Here is an 8265-nt window from a genome sequence, read left to right as displayed (position 1 = left end):
GCCAATAACAGACACAGGTCCCCGCTGTCTCCTCGGCGTTGTTGCCGCTCCAATGCACAGCCCCGGCGATGCCCYGCTGTTCCCACAGCCCATCCACAAACGCACAGGATTCCCGCCGTGTTATCCCAAGGTCATGCATGTCCCCGGCGCTGCCCCTCTGCTCTGCCGTYCCTTAGCAGCTGCTCAGCCACGGGAACGGGGGCAGAGGAAACAGAAATGAAAATATAAGCGAGGAACTGGTTGCCAGGATTAGGGCATGGGGAGTCAGTGGCTACTTGGCACGAAGTTGGGTTTTTTTTCTTGCTGAGGTGTTTGCGTCCTTTATAAACAAGCTGTTGAGAGGAGAGGCTGATCCTTGGCCAGCTCCCGCTGGGAGCTCAGCCTTGTCCTGACCACAGGGAGGGGATGGCAGCACCTGGCTTTTTCCAGGCTGACCCACAGTGTGCAAAAATGTCACTGAGGAAGAACTCGGARTTTTTCAGTGACTCATTCCTCACTGCCATGTCCAACAAAGCCATCAAGACACATCACAGCCGCTTTGCTCCTATCAGCACATTGTGGATGGTCACACCAGGACAGGAACCACGCTCCAGTGGCTGCCGAGGGAGTCCCTGTAGAGCATTTCTCCCTCCTCCCCAAACACCTTCATCCCACTGAAGCAGCACAGCAGGACCAGAGCAGCATCCCCAGCCCCGGCTCCACCCGGCCAGCTCACAACACGGGTGTTCCCTCAGGCGTATTTCCCATTCCCGTCCAATTTTTCAGAGGCTGAATAGCCTGGCTCCAGCGAGTTCCTTGCAGGATAGGCTTGTTCTCTTTCCTGACAGCTCCTTCCCTCAGCACAACTGTTTCCTTCCTGCCCCGCTGCTGGTACCACACACCTCCCGTGCAGCCCTGGATGGGACTGCGGCTCTGTCACCTCACCTGGGTGGCTCAGGGAGCACCGGGAGCAGCGTGGCAGTGCTGTCACCACTCCAGGGCTCCCCTGAGGTGTGAGAGCAGGCTGGCTGTCCTGGCCGGCTCTCCTTACACGAGGAAAACAAACAGGCGCCGCCTGGTCGAGCACAAGTGTTTGTGTCCCAGGGTTGTGCTCAGAAGCCAAACTGAAGTGTCCCAGCAGGGTGGGCTGTCCCCTGGCAGTGCTGGCACTGGCACCTTGCTGGGTGTGCTCCCACCCTGCCAACACGAACCTGGCACTCCCACCCTGGGATCTCCCGTGGGTGGGATCACTGTGCAGCTGCGGAGCCAGGCAGGTCTGGCTTCTCCTGCGACAGAGCCAGCTTTGTGCAACCCCATTGCAAAACTGTTTCTCACTGAGCAAGGGTGAGCCACCTCCACCTCCATACCCGCTGCCACAGCAGGAGTGCTCTGCCAGCCCTTTTCTGGCTGTATTTAAGGAAAAAAACAACCCCGTGGGACTGGTGAGACTCGATCCCCTGTGACACTCCTTGAGTGATGAGCACAGCCTCAGCCCAGAGAAACACCTGATGATGGCTCCGTGCTCCAGCTCAAAATAGAATGTGGTAAAAGCCTCAGGAACAGGGAGGTGGATGGGAAACAGGAACATTTGTCTGCCCACTCAGGCAGGGAGCATCACCTCACCCTRGAAAGGGTTATTGCCACCTCACATCTCACCCTGAACTTGCTGGCTCCTGGAAAATCTTTTGCTGTTTTGCCTTTTCCCGACTACTGCAAATGTTGACGCTCRGGATATTGGGATGAAAGCTGAAGCCATCAGGGGGCTCTCTGGGAACGCAGCAGACAAGCTCGCTCAGAAAATAAACACAGCTTCCAGCCATGCAAAGCACCACAGTTCAGGCTCTGCCTAAGAACAGCAGGCGGGGCTCCTCTCCCGGCAGCAGGTTTGCACAGGAAAGTTCCATTTCCTCTATTTAATCTCTTCCATTATTACTGCTCTTTGGATTTTCTTTCCCTTCTAGAGAGGACTCGGTGACCACAGGCTGTTATCGGCCATTCAGGGTGGAAAGGAAAACACGGGGAGAAAAACAGCAGCTCAAGAATGTGCTCCCAGGTGCGTCCTAATCGCACAACTTCCTCCCACACTGCAGGGCTTGGAAGTGAACTTTGCCTGCAGCCCCACCGCCTGTGTGTGCTGGGCAAGGCAGGGCAGCTCCAGCCACTGGAAAGGAGGAAAAACCTTCRAAATGAAAGGTTTGCATTCTGCTGAGCTCGCCATCAGCTCCTGAAAAACCACACAGATGTCATTCCTCCCTCTTCCTTCTTCCCTTCCCGGCTAATGTGCTTAAGAGGGAGGGAGGGCTGTGCCTGCCTGCTTGGGATAATCCCATGCAGGTACTCGGCCAGGGCTGCCAGGCAGGTGGAAATGGTGTCAGCCTCAGTGGTCTGGGTGAGGGACAGACTTCAGCCTGCACCACGAGGCAGAGCACGGCCTAAAAATAAGCAGACAGGATTTGATCCAGGCAGAATAAATGAAGRGTCAGCTCTTTATTCCCAAGAGGGTTATTTAGGGGCCTTGCATGGGCTTCTTTCATGGAGGAGGCTTCAGAACCTCTTGGGCTTTCCAAGGCTACAGCAGCACAAGCCTCCTGTATTCAGGTTTTTGTGGTTGAAACTTCACATCCTCCAGCCTCTGTGGTCCTTCCCTCTCTCCTCTGCTGCCTTGCCTTGCTTTTCCTATCCCAAAATCCCCATTTCCCTCCCAGGGCTGGTGACTCTGTGCCTTTCACCCACTTGTCCCAAGTCCCTGCTGCCAGCTGAGCCAGCTGGTGGTGACAACAGCTCAAGGAGAAAGCCAAAGGCTGGTGTGAGGGCACTGAATCCTGAGATATCCCTATTTCTGCCCTGACAGAGGATCCTGCTCTCTCAGGACCAGCGTGGAGGATGCAGAGATGTGCACAGTCCTGGGTGGGAATGCAGGGTGAGATGGAGGTGTCTGTAGCACCGTGCAGCTCTGGAAGGAAGGACAGATATCTCCAGTCCAGTCCAGTCCCAGACTGGGCCACCCACACCCCATCATGGGGCAGTGCCAGTGACAACAGTCCTGGCCCAAAGCATCCCCCAGGTCACCCCACTGAGGGCCTTCTGCCTGCAGCAAGGAGGTAACAAGACATGAGGAAAGCAAGAAGAGTTCAGAAGATTCTGGTGGCTTCTGCTGATTACTCATTTCCACTGATCCAACCAACATCTCCTCCCTGCCTGACTTTGTAGGATTTGTGCTCCTGCCGCGTCATCACAACCACCCACCCATGGAGCTGGAGCTCCACGTGAGCTCCTCCTCCTCCTCCTCCTCCTCCCTGTGGGCACCCCGGGCACCCCCTGCCCACAGCCACCCCCGGGTGCTGCCACTCCCCTGTGCAAGGTGAGGGTGTGAGAAACCAAGCAGAGGAACATCCCCAAGAGAGTCACCTCCTCCTTTGGGATCAGACACCGCTGGAGTCCCACCAGCTCCTCCAGGCAAATTCCTGCCGGAGTGGTTATTCTGGAGTCACAACAGCAGCTGCTGCCTGCGCAGGAGGAGCTGCAGGAGCTGACTTCTCTTGCTTCAGAGAGAAATGAGGGGTAGGAGGGAGATGAGAGCCCCTGAAAGCTGCCGAGCCAGTCCCTGCGCAATCTCCCCATCCCYTTTCCCTCTGACGCACCCAGGAATGCCTGTGCCATGACAGGGCTTGTGCCAGCTGCTCCTTGAGAGGATCACTGGGTGCTTGTTTCACTGCTGGAGGCACAAACCCAGCCCAGGGGGCTCGGCTGGGTCTCACACGCAAAGAAAGACCTCGCTGATCACCAGCTGCATGTTCTGTTGGGAAGCAGAGCAGGGGTGGGCAGCCCTGAGTTTTGTGCTACACTGGGGAAATTCACGGCCAAAAGATTTTTCATGGGAGCAGCCTAATCCTGGGTCCTCTTTCATTTTGGGAGAAATAATCACCGGAGGTTTCRGAGAGCTGGGACTGGTGGGGCTGCCAGGTGTCAAGGCTGAGAACACAGAGATGAGGCTGCACAAAGCCACAAGGGATGAAAAGAGYTTGAGGTGAGGTGGAAGGAGAGATGCAGAGGGCTCTGGAGCCCCAGGAGCAGCAGCAGAGAGGCTGCAGGGCCAGCTCACGGCRTTGCCCACACATCCTCCTCTCCTCACCACGTCACACCACGGCAAGGAGCATRTTTCACTGGGGAGGAGTTTGTTGTGGAAAAACCGCAGCAGCTCCTGCCATGGAGTATAAAATGATGACCAGCAATCCTGTTTCTGTGGCACTGAGGTCCGGCAGCTCAGCCTGGGTGCCAGGAACAGCTCAGGATCCCCCATAACTGTGGGGTTATCCCATCCCTGGCAGTGTGGAGTTTCCTGCCAAAGCAGCAGCGCCCGACTGAGGTTGCTCTGCCCATCTGCTGAAAGCAGAGCTCCCCTGTGTGCCAGCAGCCACTGCCTCACCCCTTCCCTGCAGCCACAGGATGACTGCAGTGTCAGAGGCCGTCTCCATTATTCATGGGTCTCCATTATTAATGAGATCCCAGCTCCTGCAGCCGCCCTGACTCACAGCCCACGCCCCAGCTCAGGTCTCCTCCCCAGGCCATGGAGGTGGGAGGCACAGCCGTGACATCCTCTGCCAAGCCTGGCTCCTGCTCTTGGCAAAGGGGGATCATGGGGCCATCCTGCAAAAATTGGGGAAGGAAAGCTCGTTTGTGAAAGGAAAACTCGTTTGTGACATGTCCTGCCAGGCCTACCATCAGAGCTCCTCAGGAACATGGGAAGGAGAGAGGAAAAACCTACTAGGCAGAGCAGTTGTTACAGGCAGGAAAGGAAGAGCTGAAATACAGGTTTTATTTTATTTTTACAGTTAGGGGATGTTACCTGTTGAGAGCCATTGAGTGTTCACAAATTATCTGGAAAAGGGCAGGGACAGCCAAGTGACCAGGGTTGGAACAAATACAGAGCTCTCCCAAGCTGCAAGGAACTCCTTGGTCCGTATCCCTGAGCTTGAGTGGGACTCCAAGGCAGCCAAGGGAACTCAGGAAAAATCAGAGAAAACACATTTAAAACCAGTCCTAACACTGGGAGCCCAGTGATGGGCTCTGCTGCATCCCCTCCTAGGAAGGGAATCTTGGGGGTTGTGCTTAMTGGTGTTTCCAAAACGCCTGGAGCGGAGAAAGCAGAAAATTGAACATTGGAAATGAGCGGGGAAGGAGCAGAGGATGAGAAAGGAAGCACTGGCACTGTGTGAGCTGGTGCTGTGCCCACGCTGAGGATGCTGCCTGCAGCTCTCACTGCTTCCTCGTCTCCAGAGGGATGGGAAGAGGCTCTGAGATGGGAAGCAGGAATGCCCCAAACTCTGCAGCAGTCTCTGCGTGAGGAATGGCACCGTGGCCAGGAGAAGGGATGAGGGGGAGGATGATACAGTTCTGCCCTGCCTTGGGAGGCGTGTGGGGGCATGGAGGGGYGATTATTCACCAGCTCTGCCACTGCAGGAGCGCAGGCTCCAAACGAAATTACCTGCAGGGAAGCTTGGAACAAGGAAAAGGAAGTGGTTCTCGGTGCAATGTATGGTTAAATCATGGAGCTCCCCGCCACAGGATGTGACAGATGCAAARCATTAAACAGGAACTGGATGAATTCATGGAAGAAAAATCCTTTGGGTTATTAAAGACAAAGAACCACCACCTCTTCCTAAAGGCTGGAGGTCTGGGGGGAGCTGAGGGGCTATTCTTGGGAAAAGAATACTGCAAACATCTGCTGCAATGGGGCATGGGTGAGGTGACACACGGCTCTCACATGTTGTCTGAGGTGGAACCACAACCAGGAGCTCCCCGGGAACACAGCACACCACATCCTCACCCCAGGAATGCTGTCACCTGCTGCACCCCATGGCTGAAGCAAGTCCACCCTTGTGTGAACACAGAGAGCTCATTTTTCTTCCCTTTTGAATGGAGAGCTTTTTTGTCTCCCTGCAGAGGAGGAAAACGGACATGTCTGAATTTTCTTGAGAAGCTTCACATTGAAAAATCACCTAATGAGATGGCGAGTTGGATAAACACAGACTTTTTGTGGGGAATCACTGCTCAGCCACCACACAGTGTCCCTCTGGAGGCAGGACCACAGAACACCTCGGGACAGCACAGGAACTGCGTCACTTGGGAGAGAGGTGATGAGTCTTGTGCCTGAGTCACACACGAGATTTTATCTGCTCCCCAGGTACCAGTGGGGTTTGGATCGGGCCAGCAGCACCTGGGATGGGGGTGAGGTGTCTTTGTCGGGTGACATTCCTGTGCCAGGCAGCAGCCACCACCTCTCAGAGCCACAGGAGCTGGCTCAGAACGGAGTGTGGGTGCGAGGGATCACGCAGTGACAGATCACTCTGTGTTTTCAGCCACTCTCAGTGCCAGCGAGGCCAGGCAGTGACCAGCAGAGCTCTGCTTCCATCACAAAGCCACTCTGTAGCTAAATCTGGTCCCTCCAGCTCTGCTGGGGATCAGCTCCTGCCAGGACCTGCTGCCCCTCGGCAGAGAATGATGCAGAATGAGCCTGTGCTGCGTGTGCCAGAGCTGCAGTCAGAAGTTGGGGTGTCCCCATCTCAGAGCCACCCATGAGCCCCTCAGAGCCGCTCCTGGGGTGCCTCAATATTGGCTGGAGCATCCCACACAGACAGCACTGCAAACCATGGCCCTGCTCTGTGCTGAGCTGCTGATCATCAGTGCTGCAATCAGCTCAGGGCCCATGGGTGAAGGAGCCCTTGGCAGAGCTCATCCCAAGTGCACCCAAATGGCACAGCCCGTTCCCTTTTCATCTGCTTGTTCCCTTTTCATCTGCTCCTTCTGCTCCTCAGCTCCTCAAGTGGGACCACACGTCCTGAGGGGCCCTGGGGCAGGGCCTYGTGCATCAAGGGCTGATTGATTGGGTAGTGATATTTCCAGTGCTGTGCTGACAATAACATGTGATGAGCCTTTCCCCTTAGCTGGCACTTTCCACCCTGTGCTCTTCCCAAACGCAAATGAACCGGAGCTCGTGATGATCTTTGGAGGAGGGGAGAGAATAAATCCAGGCATAATCAAACAGCATCTCTCAGCCCATTGTTGGGCTTATTTTAATCTCAGCAAGCATCAGCTTTTGAATGACCTGAAAARCTGATCCATTGAGCAGAGAGGATGTTCAGGCCTGCAGGTGGCTGCTGGAAGGGGCAAGATAGGAGTGGATCTTATCCCTGGGAGGACACCAAGGGGCTGGAGGACACCAGGTTTTCTTAAGCCACGATTTGTCTGTAATCAGCTACTCCAGCCTGAGTCCAAATCCTGGGATGCTTTGCTCAGTAGCTTCCCAATGCCATGCCCTTGGGCCAGCACACAGCATCTGGCAGAGCTTGTCTTCTGCCAGTCTCCCCCAGGATTCACAAATCAGGAGGGTGGCTTAGGAAATATGATATTTAAAAATCACAGGGACATTTACAAATGAGCCCCAGGAGGGATGGGGCTCCTTTCCTCTGCCCTGTGCTTTCCAGGCTCTCTGGGTTGCTCTCTCTTTCCAATTTTGGGAGGAAGCAACTTGCTTAAATAAAAAAAAAAAGGAAAATACTGTAATGTCCTGAGAGGGAACTCAGCCTCTGCTCCAGCTCCACACAATTTCTCCCCCAATGTGTAAAGAGCACCCCAAAAAGAGAATGATGGGGCCACTGGGACAGACTGAGCTCAGCTGGCTCCTGCCACTGGAGAGCAGCAATGTCCAGCGAGCACAGCCAGAGCCTGCAGGGACCAGCAGCAGACACTGCAGCAGCAGCTTTTGTTCCTCTTCTCCTCCCTGGCATCCCAAACCACAGCACATGACATGTATAAAAGCCATGTTCCCTGAAATGGTTCGAGCAATTGTGCTTAGGAGGATGATTTACTCGCAGGTGCATCAGCTGTCATCCASCAGCTGAATTATTTCGTGTTAGAGCAGACTCACCTCAGTGAGATTTGAACCTGACTGATTTMAGCAGCCACAGAGGAAATGTGCCTTGGCTGCCAAATACCAGAACTCTGCACACCAGCAGGGTAATTAATTCCAAAGCACCAGAGAAGCTGCTGCTGAAGRCTTCTCCACAGCACTTGACATGCAGTGAATCAGCTCTGCTGCCATTTGCATCTTTTTTGGCCCATAACTTCTTCAGAGTCTCTTGCCTCACCTCCCAGGGCATCCACTYGAGCACTTGAAGCAATTTCAAGTTTGACATCACTGGAAAGTTTGCACTTCAGCTTCACACACGCTGCAGGAAAGTTTTCCAGGGAGCAAGTTCATTGGTGTAGCTTCAGCTGTGCACTGAC

This window comes from Malurus melanocephalus, unplaced genomic scaffold (genome assembly GCF_030028575.1).
Source record: "Malurus melanocephalus ecotype Western Australia unplaced genomic scaffold, MMel_1.1 scaffold_594, whole genome shotgun sequence".
NCBI classification, from domain to species: Eukaryota; Metazoa; Chordata; class Aves; order Passeriformes; family Maluridae; genus Malurus; species Malurus melanocephalus.
Note: the sequence above shows the minus strand (reverse complement) of the source record.